General features: G+C 46.0%; 1 protein-coding gene across 3 annotated transcripts in view; it reads left to right on the forward strand.

Annotated features, from left to right (window-relative positions):
- Positions 1–14,508, forward strand: part of lingo3a (leucine rich repeat and Ig domain containing 3a) — a 42,494-nt gene that overhangs the window by 5,419 nt on the left and 22,567 nt on the right. For 2 of the 3 annotated variants that reach the window (XM_048977558.1, XM_048977557.1), the window contains exons 2-3: positions 506–612; positions 842–969. The gene's annotated coding sequence lies outside the window, so the exon portion shown is untranslated. Of the gene's footprint in view, positions 1–505; positions 613–841; positions 970–8,974; positions 9,428–14,508 lie in introns of those variants that run through there. The other variant, XM_048977556.1, reaches the window with a different exon arrangement.

Raw genomic sequence — 14,508 nt, forward strand, 5'->3', positions numbered from 1 at the left:
TATATGATATATATATATTGATATAATTATTTAGATAATGGTTCTAAGTGAAATTGCGTGGCTTGGATTAATTGGACGCTTACAACCAACTCTACACAGATCAGAGATAACGAACATTAAATCCACCTGCCTAATATTGTGTAGATCCCTCTCGTGCTGCCAAAACACCTCTGACCCATCGAGGCATGCACTCGACAAGACCCCTGAAGGTGTCCTGTGGTACCTGGCACCAAAACGTTAGCAGCCGATCCTTAAAATCCTCTAAGTTGCAGGGTGGGGTTTCCATGGATCAGACTTGTTTGTTCAGCACATCCCACAGATGCTTGATTGGCTTGAGATATGGGAAATTTAGAGGCCAAGTCAGAGCTTTGAACCGTTTTTCATCTTTCTCAAACCATTTCTGAACAGTTTTTGCAGTGTGGCGCATTATCCTGCTGAAGGAAGCCACTCCCATTGGGGAATACAGTTGAAGGGGTGTACTTAGTTTACAACAATGTTTATGCAGGTCATGCAATGCCAGGACCCAAGGCAGATCATGGAGCAGAGCATCACACTACCTACGCTGACTTGCCTTCTTCCCATAGTACGTTCTGGAGCCATCTCTAACCCCAGGTAAATGACACACACCCAGCCGACTACATCATGTAACATAAAACGTGACTCGTCAGACCAGGCCACCTTCTTCCATTGCTCCATGGTCCAGTTCTGACACTCATTTGCCCATAGAAGGTCCTTTCAGCGGGGGACAGGTCTGCATGGGCACTGACCGGTCTGCTGCCACACAGTCCCTATACACTGCAAGCTGTGATGCACTGTCTGTTCTGACACCTTTCTATTATAGGTGGCATAAACTCTTCTGTGGGATTGGACCAAATGAGGTACCCTTCACTCCTCATGGACATCAGTGAGCCTTGGGTGCCCATGGCCCTGTCACAGGTTCACCGGTTGAGCTTCTTTGGAACGCTGCTGGTATGTACTGACCATGTATACCTGGGAACACTCCACAAAAGTTTTGGAGATGCTCTGACCCAGTTGTTTAGGCAGCAGAATTTGACCCTTGTCAAAGTCGTTCAGATCCTTATGTTTGCCCATTTTTCCTGCTTCCAACACATCAACTTCAAGAGTTGACTGTTCACTAGCTTAATATGTACAGCAATGGTACCCTTGACAGATGCCCTTGTAACAAGATAATGTTATTCATTTCACCTGTCAGTGGTTTTAATGTTATGGCTGAGCAGTGTGTATGTGACGGTACCATGGTGGTTGATCACTGCTTCTTTGTCTGGTGTTCTGTCTCTTTAATATTTGCCCCTTTCATTGTCGACTGAACCTTTCCACCAGTCCTCCATTGCCTAATTTCATATAATTGCAGTTATTAAATTATGCTGCAAAGACCCTCTAGTTTGGTCCATGTAGAGTTTGCAGCGATTATGGATATTAATACTACAGCAACCTTTGCTTTCCTTATTTTGCTTTCCTTACTGCTAATATAGAGTCTGCAGTGTAGCAGTATGCTCACTGTTCTTTCACTTTACTCCTCTTCTAGACCAGTGGCAGAAGCTAATTTCCAAATTGCAGTTAGTGATTAATTGTGATGAGGATGGGGTCCTGCTTGCTCTGAGTGTCACATGTGATCCCACTCCCAACACTGTCAGGGATACACAGACACTAGATCAGATTTTTCATATCAAATTCTTTAGAGAGTTGTGAGTGACAGCCATGAGCAGTCTCTACCAGCACTTATAAAGATTATGCCACCAGCCATCTCTGCAAAGTCTCCGATGTTCGTCTTTTGTGGTGTTTGACTAATAGTTAATGTTCCAGTCTCTGGAAATAAACACACTCACGCCAGTCAGTTCGTTCCATCTCTCCTTCTCTTTTTTGATATAATTTTGTCTATATGCTTTCAGTCAGGGTCACTTATGTGTGATACCAGGAATTTATACAAGGAGATTAGTGGTTATTTTAAAGAGAAATATCTTTCAGAAGTGTGTCTGTGCTGACCAGTAACTGTATGTGTCTGTGTTTGTTTTGCTTTCACTAATGAGACTAGGGTTATATTTCATGTGTCAGATCAGTTCAGGCAAGGATAATAAGCTGATATAGCTCAGTTCATATACAATTATTAGCACCAGTGTAGTAATATACATCTATGGATACAATGGGGCCACAAGAGGGCATCCCAGTCCACTTCTGCTCCATCTCGCTGTGGGAGGAGGGCACAAAGGGAGAGGCTCTCATTTGCCCCCAAAAGCAGGAAGCACCCTCTAATTGGGCCTCAGGGGGATGCCTCTAAAACAATATGCAAGGTCTCGAAGTTTTTCTGATTGTCTCCTATGTTATTCTTTGTTTTCTAATGCTTGTGCGTATCTCAACGCCAGTTCTTTGTGTACTTTGTTGGCTGCTGTCAACTGGTTCTGGTGGTGCTTCCAGTGCTAGAGACTCACCTAATAGTGATCATTTACTCAACATATCAAAATGTTTCTAGAGATCAGTCATTGGCATTTTGAGTTACCTTTTGTGGAATGATGACTGGGGGTAATTAGGTAATCATTCACATTTTAAATCCACCTCCAAATGCTGTTGGTGTATTTGTTTACATATCCTGTGATACATTGACTAACCAACAGTGTTGTTTTGATTGTGCTATAAATGCATATTTTACAGCGTATGCATGCATATATATGCTGCCTGACATTATATCCACAGAGTTTGATTCCACAGTGTTATTTCATTAAGGCTCTGTATGTGGCACTCATTAGAAAGGATGCTGGAATAGTTCAGAACCTTTTTGAAAGTAAGGCTCGAATAGTTTTATTGAGCAACCATTTTCACATTTTAAAACCACCTCTTGTTTGCCTGGCAAACTTTTCGCAATGAGTATAACAGAGAAAATATAGATAGAACAAGTTTGAACCGGGCATGTTGTTACCCAGGGTGGGCAGTTGTTTAAAGGTAGCACTCACCTGGAGCAGGTTCGGGGCAGCTAATGTTCTCCACTCATATGCCAATGGTCTGAGAGTGGATGGCAGTGGGATCTTCTTGAAGGAAGTCTCCAGTGCAACATTTCATTAGCAAAGCTGTTTGCGCTGTCAATATGTGGACTTGAATTTAATCACGTCTGGTCCCCTTGGTCTATACAGGGCTCCATAACCCTGTGGCTCAGTAAAGACCTGTTTGCACCCATCCGCAGGTAAATCCTGTCATTTTCTTTTTCATGTAGAAGTCATGGCTTTCATGCTGGCAGGTAGAGTTTAATTATATGAGCTGAGCAACCAGGGATGTGTACAGGATATCCCCTTAACTGCTGCCATGGAAGACTGAGCTGATAAGCCCTAACCCTTGTCACATCCCTTCTTTGGTACGTTTTTTAAGCATATTTTGGTGTATTTTTTTTAAGCATCAGTTCCCAGTCGCAACTCCTGTGCCTCTTCAGCACCGCTCACCCCTCTCTCTCTCTCTCAGCGCCGCACTGTCTGCAGTCCGGATAGCTTTGGCAACTTGAGCAGTTTGACCTGAGTAATTTTTTTTCCTGGATATATTCTTTATGGAGTGGAGGAGAAAATGAATCATCTCTGATGTTCCCTGGGATATAAGGAAGAAGACTTGTGTTTCCGATTGCCCTACAGCCTCCAGCAACTACTGACATATCTATTTAAGTGGAATAAATGGTCAAGGAAACCAGGTTTTACTTTTTAAATGTATATGGTATTTTTTCTTCCCTGAAGCTCTGTCTGAACTCAGACTCCATCCATCCATCCATCCATCCATCCATCCATCCATCCATCCATCCATCCATCCATCCATCCATCACTTCTGATTCAGCTATGGTCGTGGTTGTGCCTGGAAGCAGAGGATGTTAGGAGATGCAACTCGAGTTTCAAAGAGGGCCCTGCTTCCGATCAGCATCAAGCTTGGTTCTATGCTGGATTCTTCTGTATAAACGCTCTAACATTAACCAGATAAATTAATCATATCTGCTGTCCCTCGGTACTATAAATACAATGTGATTTCACTTTTACTAATGAAATTGGGTCTAAACTCCGCAAAAGTGTTTACACGTTTTCCATGGTTTCCAGTTTCATGTTGCAAATGAAGTATCAACCTCAAAGTATATAATTTGAAAATTAATCTTCGGGTTCAGACAACTTCTTACAATTACGAAAATAATTACAGTTGATAATGACATGCATTAGTTTTTGCCTCAGCTTCACTATATTGAGCAGTCTACCCCTTTTCCTACAGGTTTTATAGACCATCAATGCAAACTGTGGGGGATGGTTTATTTAGGTGTGTTGTTTACATACCCTCTGCTTTCTTACTTCACCACATATGCTTGAACAACCTTTTAGACATATCATATGCCTATAACGGAAAGTGTTCTCACAGATTGCTACACCGAGACCATGAAGGAAACACCCACACACAAAACGCCCACAGTAAACCTGCACACCAGAGCAGCACACTATCTGACACCTGTGCTGGGGTGTATGTGTGGAGGGCCGTGCCGTCCCTTGGTGTGCCCGGCTTGGCATAGAGCTGGCGGGCTGCTCAGGTGGGCTCATGATGCATCCGATCTGAGGGTTTCGGACAAGTACAGTTGCTGGGGTGTATGGAAGGGGGGGAGTGGGCTTTGTTGTGTCCTCGGTCTGTAAAACTTACTCTTTGGCCCCTATGTACATTTTTAGCACTGTACAGTGTTTGTGTTTGTTTGTGTGTGTGTGTGTGTCTGTCTGTCTGTCTGTCCAAGATTCCATTTATACTGAAGGTTTGTAATGCTATGGGAACTCATGGAATGTGCAGCCTTCTATAATTACATTTTCATTTTAACTCTGCATGCCTTATGTACAATATCAAACTCCTGGCTGCTTCCTACATGCATTTTATTCTGCTCTGCCCCTATAACAGGTACAGCTCTTAGGAGCCTAAAACCGCTCTTTTTTTGGTGTTTATGATTTCAGGATGTCAGTAAATGTTGACAATGGCTCTGGGCTTTGTTTTATCTAGAGCCACGTTTTTTTCTGTGGAATTGAGTGATCATTCCTTTAAAGCTTGGAGCAAAAGCTGTCAAACTAGGTCTATGATTAGCTCTTTTGAGATATAACACTAATATCACAAAATGCTTGTTTCTTGTTTAGATTAATTTTTTTAAATCATAGTATAAGGGCATTTCAATGTCAGTAGCCTAGTTGTGTTACTGTGGTAGTTAAGTGCATATATTCACAGCTGATAGATCAGGGTTTATGGGAATGGTTTTGTTTTACATGATTATAATGTTCATGTTGCCATCCGCAACAGTGAAGAAGTTGGCTGATACCTGATATACCTGATCTTAATTCATGTGACACGTCATTCTCTTAACTTAAATGGGATCAACTAAGAGGGTGTGGCCTCCAGGCTTTGTGTAGAGTTTATTACTTGACAGCTGTAAGATGGAGAGCTGTACACCTGGCCCCATTTGCATGAGGAAGGATGCTGAGGCCTCACAGTAACGTGGTGGGATGGGGGGCTGAAACCTCCATAGTGGAGGCATCCAACAATTCAGCATGCGCTCCACGTTCAGGACTAGCGGTGAAGGCATAGTGTAACGTGTGACACTGATTATGTTAACCATAGCTTGTCATATGTATGTGGTGAAGTAAACACCAGCAGAAAAATAGCAATTCTGTATGTCCTTTAATTGTAGCAAGCCCTTAAACCTAGTAGCATTTCGCACCACTTATCTAATACAGGGCCCTGGGAGGTGGGTCCAGAATCAATCCTATGAGAGACAGATGCTAGCACATCACAGGGTACCGCTAATGGCAGTTTACATGCGCCAGTTCACCCAACTACATGTGTTTGGAGTGGAAAAGGAAAAAGCCATGCACTGCTGGGAGTTGCAAACACCTTGATGTCAGAGTCAAACCTGCAAACCTGCTTGTGTGAGGCAATGGTGCTACCCACTGAGCCACCATACCCCGCTCTTTAATTTTTTCTCATGGCCGTGGTTGCGGAGTATGCCGCACATGATGCATCAGTTTGTTGCTGAAATACGCAGGTGTCATAAGATGCCATCATTAGAGCTGCGGTGGTGTTTGCTTCAGCCCCTTTCACATAAGCTGTTCTTATTCACCCTTAGTGTTGAAAGGCAGAGCCGTTTGCTGCGAGCCAGGGGACACCGAGCCTCTGAAATGGTTCGTCCATAAGTGGGCCGTTTCCCCCACTGTTTCCATGCATATTTCATTAGTTGTCACTCGTTAAAGATTTAGCACAGAAAGCACGAAGGTAGATTTTCTATAAGACGTATAAAACTCTCAGTTCTGCGCTGATGGGGCGCATTGCGTCGGCAAAATCACATGCACAGTCATACTCTTTGTTTGCCCGTGGACTGATAGATGTGGGGAAGCAGCAGTTGTGATTCGTCTGAGAGCTGAATCTTCTCACGCTTGCTGATTGTCTCGTTGCTGTGTAGTTTGTCATAGCCACTGCTGTTCTCGAGTATGTTTCCATTATTCCTGCTCAACACGCTTCTATGCCCTTGTGGCCTCATTCTGAGCTGAACCTATCCTGCTCATACTAAAGGGCTCGACCATCAGCTCCATCCCACTGCTTTCTCCATACGAATGGGGCAGGTCTGCTCTCCGCCGGCGTGCTGACAAGTTGACGGTAATGCGGCACTCTCACTGCGGAATAGCAGCTTAAATTTAGGTGCCATACTTGTAATTTCACAGCACCTTCCACTGGGTTGGTGCCTGCACTCTGTGCATGTGCTCACAGGGACAACGCATCAAACTGAGCTGACAGGGGAGAGACACGTCGAAGCGCGTGGCGGTTAGAGCTTTCCAGAGAGTGGCGGCCTGCAGTGCGCTGCTCCCCTGGGGTTTTTCCAGTTTAACGACTCGTTCCTGCCCCCCCTTCTGAGACTCAACAGCAGCTGCTCCTGCTGGTTATATCTCTGGGTATAGCTGCCGGTTTCAGTCAGCGTGTGGAGATGCTCGAAGGTGTTCTTAGTAAGGGTTAAGGTGGCACACTGTGGTGCAGGCAGCATAGGGCACAGGGCTGGGGTACACCTTGGACAGGATGCCAGTCCACCACAGGGCACACACAGTGTCATCTAGATTGTTCCCTATGGTGACACCATTCCCGTCTCATGCAGTTTTATTTTGGCTAAGGAGGTCATATTACGTGTTAGACAAGACATTTTCCATCTGTCCGTTTTCTTGTTCATTCATCCTTGTCGGGGTTATGGCGTGCACAGGGTCCGGAGACTGTCGCTGGTAGCTCAAGGCACCAGGCTCGGACAGGATGACAAGATCGTTTTAGGTTCGTAATTAATATTAGCATTACTGGTTCATTCTTCATGTATTTGAGGCTATTTTTAAAAGAAAAGTGTGTATTCAGTACCCATGATGAAATTTATATGGTCGTTAATTAAAGGAGAACATTGCAATCTGAGTAATGTGCTTGACACCCGTGTTCCTCAGTACAAATGCACCTGCCGAGAGATAATGAAGAACCTTTATCTGACATTCGTCTGCTCAAGACATCTGCATTAAGCCAGTAGGGAAATACTGCCAGTTTTTGATGAGAGTTTATTTTTTTTTTCTTTCTTAAATTTGACATCCTTTCCCTTGGTGAAGCAGAAAAAGCACAAAAGAGAGAAGTACACCTGCTACTTGGCTGGCGTATGGAAGAAAAGGCTTCTCTGTGGAAGGCTGTGAGTGAGCGAGTGAGTGAGCGAGTGAGTGAGCGAGCGAGCGTGTGCGTGAGCGAATTGCCCCACATGCTCCTTTATTCCGGAACCCTCCTTGGTGATTTAGGGGGAGTGACCAGAGTGACAGGGACCTAAATGTTCTCCAGCATCCGGGCCACATGCTGCCTCTGGCGATTCTCAAAATTTTCATTCCCGGAGGACCTCGCACGCTTGTCTGTCCATGCTTACTGAGGTCACGCGAAGAGTTGAAGAGTGCGCGGCTGTATCATGTTGGATTCGTGAAGGGCCTCTCAGGGGTTATTGCTGAGCAGCACAGTCAGGATCGCCTTTGCCTCTTTCATATTGCCGTCCCTCTTGATTGGTGATGCTGATGATTTGGCCGTCTCCTTGGTTACCCATGCCGGAGTAACTTTGGGTGTGTGGGCTGGCGGTTGGGGTTCAGAGTGGCTGTTTGAAAATGTCAAGGAAAATTGCTGCTGTTTTTGAGCCAGAGCTACTTGTCAGGTGACACGTCAGACCCCAACGACCCCGTGCCTGCTCAGTGACTTGGGAAGTTACCATGGCAGCCTGATAAACTGATTTACATAGACCACTGGAGGATTGCAGTGGGGGACCTGGAAGCATCGGTCTCTGAGAAGGAGAAGATGACCTTTGTTTCTCAAAAGTAGGTCTCCCCCTTGCATTCACTCTCCCGCCTCTGTTCACAGAAGCATCTGCTCTTGGTGGCCATTTCTCCTTTTTCTGTATCTTACAGAACTGCATATTAATCTTGAATTATAATGCAAGGAAATGTCATGGAAAAGAGGAAAAAAAGGCAGGATAGTGTCAGGAATCTTCAGCTGTGGCTCAATCTGCTGACCCAGTCGTTCTTTCCTACTTTAATGAAAAATGTGTTTCTGTAAAATCCTGGATGCGTACAGTACTGCTAGATACTAAGGACTTTCCATTGAAAAGTTTTCTGTCCAAATATTGAGGGATCCGCTCTTTTTGAGAGGGAGGTATGGTGTTCTGGGAAAGGGACCGTGTGCATATGTCATGTATTTTATAAAAAAAAAAAACTGTACACAATTGTACTGGGATGTTTGATTTGAAGCTTGATGCAATTTCAGATGCAAAAGCAAGCCTCAGTCCCTGGCATTTTTCCAATTTGCTTCCTGTCGGGTAGGTAGGCCAGCAAACTAGTTCTCATCCCTTTTGTTTCTTCCTGCACTTGTCAGAGGATCCCTAAGTCTTCTGTCCATCAGTAGAGCGAGTTGTGAAGCCAAACAGCTGAAGCAGCAGAGAACCAACCACTGCAACAGGGCAGACCGGCAGCGCAGGACCAGGCTCGCGGGCTCTAAAACAGGGAGGCGTATCCACAGTGCTGGTGAACGGAGCAAGCGCCCCCCCCCCCCCCCCCCCCCCGCTCCCAAACGAGCAACATTGCATCCTGAGCCCCGGGGGCTGATTTCTGCAGACAAAGGGAGCGCTGGCATTTCTGTGAGCGCGTGTGAGAGGTAGAGGCAGGTGAAGCAATTACTGACTAGGGGGGAGAGTGCGGTGAGGTGGGAAAAGGCTACACTGTCATTAACGGGAAACCCAGGAGCTGACGGAAGCTGCCGGCAAACTAAGGAGGGCTGCGTGTCGACACTGAGCTGCAGGTGCGTGGAGGGGAAGGCTGGACAGGAGAGCTAGGTGACGGGAACAGGACAGCCCCATGCAGAGGGAGCGGCGACCACGCTTCTGGGCTGGGTAAGGCATCTCGCTCGGGGGCAGCACCAAAGCTAGCATGGGTTGGCGTCCCCAGGGCACACGGACCCATTCATGCTGGGACATGCTCAGGTCATCTGAGGGCAGAGTGGGTCGGGGCCACGTCTGCAGGCTCCGCTCGCTGTGGCTTTGTTCCACTCCTTTTTTTGGGACTTGTACAATACAGCGTGTTGTTTGTTTCTCCTGGTTTGGTTCACAGTGGGGTGTAACAATCGTTCCTTTGTGGACTTAACCCTATAACACCTACCTACCAAGCACACACACTGAATCATCTCTGGGTGTGATTAAGGTACATTTCCACTTCAGTGCACTTGTTATTTGCATGTGAGATTGTCCGGGGAGCTTGTCGGAGCTCAGACTATAGGGGAGAAGATAACTATATTTCTTCTATGTTGATTTTTACATAAAGATGTTTGCATTTAATTACTGACTCATTTGTATTCAGCTGTCCAACATTAACTGCTACTTAATAAAATGTCCCTTTTTTTGTTATAAACGTAATGTAGATTGCTGGTAGAATCCCAAGTACCTCAGGAAATAATGTGTTGTGCTTGAAAGACGCTTATTAATATCTGTTGCTGTAGCAAGCTCATATTTATTCATGCCAAGTGGCTCGGCAAACTGTCAGCATCCTCAGACGTGACACAGGGGCGCTTGGTAAACGGGCGGCTGTAGGAGGTGCATCCGTGCGCCGTGCCAGCGTGAGAGCACAGCGCTGTGTGCCGGAATAACGCGGTGCACCGTCTGGTGCCGCAGGCACAGGAGGATGAGCCCAAACGTGAACCCGAACACGCATGGAACTGCTGCGGGTCGCCTCTGGCTGCCGGTCTCTAACCTGCTCGGCACGTCGACTTATTCCCCATCGTGTGGCTTCTTGCTCTGGCGGGACGCTGCTGGCTCTGCTCTGCTAGAGGAGCTCCTTATTCTGACTCCTTAATCTGCAGTTTCTGCTGCATCCACATAATTCATCCCCTTGTAATTATACTATTAGAATTATTAAATAATTAAATACCATGGACTGTAATTAAAGCCTGCATACCAATAGTATTTTTTTTTTTCTTGTCTTGATTGTATAGACTTTATTCTGCCTTATTTGAACCACCATAGATTCAGAGAGATTTATATGGAGAGTTTTTTAATGTGTTGGACAATGATCAGTTTTTTTTCCCTGCCTTTGAGGATGTAAGCTGCCTATGGGGGACTGTATCAGCTTACTCACTGCCTTCCCTGCGCTGTGAGAGGCACCGTCTCTAGCAGAAATGCATGCCTTCTGGCCCTCGTACAGGCTGGGCCCCTGCCTCTCAGTGGGGGGCTTAAAGAGTGAACCCTACGCCTACCATACAGCTCTTCACCAGGATGGCTTTTCTCCTCCATGCCGTGAGGCGTAGGGCAGAAATGCTCTTTCTGTAAAATTCTGACCTACGCCTGGTCCCAGAATGAGAGTAATGGGCACAGCTCGTCAGAGGAGCAGTGCAACATGGGCATGCTGCAGGGGTGCGGTGCTGAGGTAATGGCGGTGGCTAGGAGACAAATTGTGCTACAGCAGAACTATGCCTTCGCTTTGCCCCTGATCAGCACAGCAGCCTTGCATTTATAATGCAGGTTTTATAATGCAGCATCTACATGCTCAGGTGGTGCTTAATTGATTACCCTGAGTAGCACAGAACTTAATCCCCACAGTTTTTAGTGATACTGAGCACGCAACATGCAAGCGAAGCAGATGTTACATAACAAGCATCCAGCTGTCAAGGAGCCGATTTAGGCAGAAATGCTGCACGGCTGAGCATCTAATGAGTGACCAGTAACAAGTGTAGGACAGCAGTGAGAAAAGAGCTGTACAAAGCACGCTTATAACCTCACATCAGAAAAGCTATACAGATAAATATCACGAAAGACAATGCAGTAGGAACTAAGTTGAAGTGTGAAATTTAAGAACAGAGTGTCCTGTAGTGTCAGCTGAGACCACATCGATGGAACAGTCAATGCAGATAGAGTCAGAGGGGGTTGCTGATAGGCTGTGGATTTTTGAACTGCTCACAGGAGAGATGGGTCTTAAGATGGTTCTTAAAGGTTCCGAGGGATATAGGGTAGATCGTTCCACCATTAAGGAACCATGCATGAAGAACATCTAGTACGAAACCTGTTTTCCTGTAGTGGATTTAGTGATGGTTAAGGGTAAGATCATTACATTATTTGATGCTATGTATAAGCAAGCTGGAATTGAGGTTGGTGAACAGTGCTTCATTACTCGTTTACTCACCTGTGAAGGACTGATATTCTTCTCTAAGAACACGAAGGAACATGGGGTGGAGTGTTTTAATGTGAGAACTTACTGCAGGAAGCAAAGCATTTTGTGGACCATTAGTGTCGTCTTTAATTCTCTAAAGCGTCCTTGGGTTTTTCACTGGTGAGCCGGGCTTCTAATGAAAGTGGTGTTGGGTGATCTCTATTACTGCTGTCACTTCTATTTAGTTGGTTAATGAGAGAACCCCTTTGGTCAGCACTGCGAATGGAGCCACAGGACTCGTGGATTAGATGGGGAATGTTGAAGTGCACGGTGGGACAGGGACAGGTTGAACGCTGTACAGTATGAAGGCAAACGCATAAACGCAGCTCTTCCTGCGGGTGGAATGCACAAACTCAGGTGGGGGATTTGGGTACTTGGCATCTAAATCACAGTCATGGTCACTGCTTGAAAGAATGCGACGTAACACACCAACTGTGCGATATTGTCAGAATGAGGGACAGGTGGAAGTAATCCGGCTGAAATCTCCAGTCACCTGACTCCTTAAATCCCCCGCTCCTTCCTCTACACAAATATAAAGTGATCTGCGGGCACCAAAGCCTGGGCTTTTCCCCGGTTTCCATCCATCAGTAATTCCATGTGTTTTTTTTTTCTTTTTGAATGAAGAATCAGTCATGTTGGTTTTAGTCAGGAAAAGCTTATGGCCATAGTACTGCCTTTATTTGAGGAAAAAATAAATGTAGGTTTGGGCTTCAGCAAGATTTTTACTTGTATTGTAATTGTAATTTAGCTTGACACAAGTTGGATGTGCCATTCATCTGCAGTGTGATTTGTGAGTATCTACCCAGACTTTCTCAGCAAGGTTCAACAATAGTCAGCAGGTGGTATTACGTTAATAGAATTTTAATGTTGGCTCAGAATAACTTCAGAAGTAGCAAGCTTTCTTATTTATATTCATCCTGTCCTCTGTGCAAACTTCCGTGTCTTTGTCTAACCTGAAGTTCATTGGCATGACGCACATTAGAGCTGTGGAAAGTTTATATGTTAAACAGTTCTGGTTAAAAGCTCCTTGATGTCGGGTTATTTGTAGCTTGGTCTCAAGTGACCTGAAGCGTTTGCATTAATTAACCTGGAAGGCTGTACCTAGGTATGGCATCTTAGTCACGGGAGAGCATGCTGTCCCACCTGAGACTGTAAGGCACACTCTGAAGTGTGTGGTGGTCTGTGCGTAGTACCAGTGAGTGTGGCCATTATTTCAGACTGCATACTGCGCTATAAGTCCAGTAAAGTTTGAAATTTATCTGTATACTGGGTCTATCTTTCTTTCAGTTTGAACATTCAGCATTGGAGGGCCAAAAATTGAGTTCCTTGTATCTGTCTCTGATGAGCCACAGTGTTCAGTATTACTGTGTGTGGACACTGTTACCCAAACCAAGTGTGCCCTTATCTGGAATCCCAACATGCTGCTTCAGCCACTTGCTGGCTCCACAGTCCCTGCGCCGCCTTAAACCAAAGCCATCTGCAGGTTAACACTGTCAGTTCCCGAGGTATCCAAATTGTTTGGCCAGAAGTACACTTCAAGGGCACATGATATAAAAATACGCCAGCCAGTGTTAGTGCAAGGTCAGCAAGCATGGGAGCGGGCGGGGGGGGATGTAGAGACACCTATTAGGGTCATGTCCTGACAGTGAAATAAGGCAGCCCAGGTGAAAGGCTCCCCCACCCCCCATCTTAAACGCTGAAGTGCTGGTAGTGGATGGGGGGGTTGTCACCGCTGGGTTTAGGTCAGGGCGATCAGGCATCATTGCTTTTTGCCTGACGATGGCTGACATCTCCTTGTGTTAGACTTATTAACAAGGAGATCCGCCACTGAGGACGGCATCCTTTCTGCCGTTTATACTCTGCGGAGCGCTTAGCGTCCAGGAAGATTCTTAGCTATATCTAATAATTACTACAGGTACCTAGTGCTGGCATGCACACTGTGAAGATTAAGTACCCAAACACTGTTATACATGCTCTCAAGGGTGTTTTCTATTTATACGCAGCAAAACTCTGACCGCATAGGACAGCATGACATGCAACGTCAGCAGGATGGCGGTGGGGGGCCTAAATCACAGCCCGCTGTTCCTCCAAGCTATTCCATAGCTGCATAACCTGCGCTGATTCTTCACAGGCAGCTGACCTGTTTGCATCTATTGCGGCGTACTTGACTGCCGGTATGCCTTTAACAGGGTCATCATTCGATATCATCGCTGCTTGCCAGCGCAATTAAAGGCACCCCCTCTCGTCACAGTGGCTGCCTTAGGGTATCGCTTTCGGAAAGATGGGTGACAGCAGAGCGGCCGTCTGGCGGTCATCCGCTGTCACGTTTCAGCGCGCTCGAGCAGAGACGCATGCACGTTATACACATCTGCATGCACTGCAGAGGAACTGCAGATAACGGAGCGTACGCTGGTCCTGGTCATTGCTGCCGAGTCCTTCTACTAGAAGCTCAAGCTGAATTGCTTGTGTGGATAGATGGTGTTGAATATCTGTGAAATCTTAGTCTGTGCAAGTCTCGTGGGGTTAAAGTGTTTGCTGTGTGGAGGGGGGGCGAGATACACCGTAAATGGGGTGGAAGCCCTAAATGATTCAGGGGGCTCAGATGTGGACAGAGGCCCTGGAAAAAGCCAGCAGAGCTTGGATTTATTACTGTGTGGATGGAGGCCCGCGGTTTGTAGCCTCGCCTGCATGTGACGGTAATAATATGCTGATTTATTTGCGGCCTGTTTAGCGTTTGGCTTGTTGTGCCCTGTGGTCGAGCAGCATTGGTGGTGTG

The sequence above is a fragment of the Brienomyrus brachyistius genome, chromosome 15 (genome assembly GCF_023856365.1).
Source record: "Brienomyrus brachyistius isolate T26 chromosome 15, BBRACH_0.4, whole genome shotgun sequence".
NCBI classification, from domain to species: domain Eukaryota; kingdom Metazoa; phylum Chordata; class Actinopteri; order Osteoglossiformes; family Mormyridae; genus Brienomyrus; species Brienomyrus brachyistius.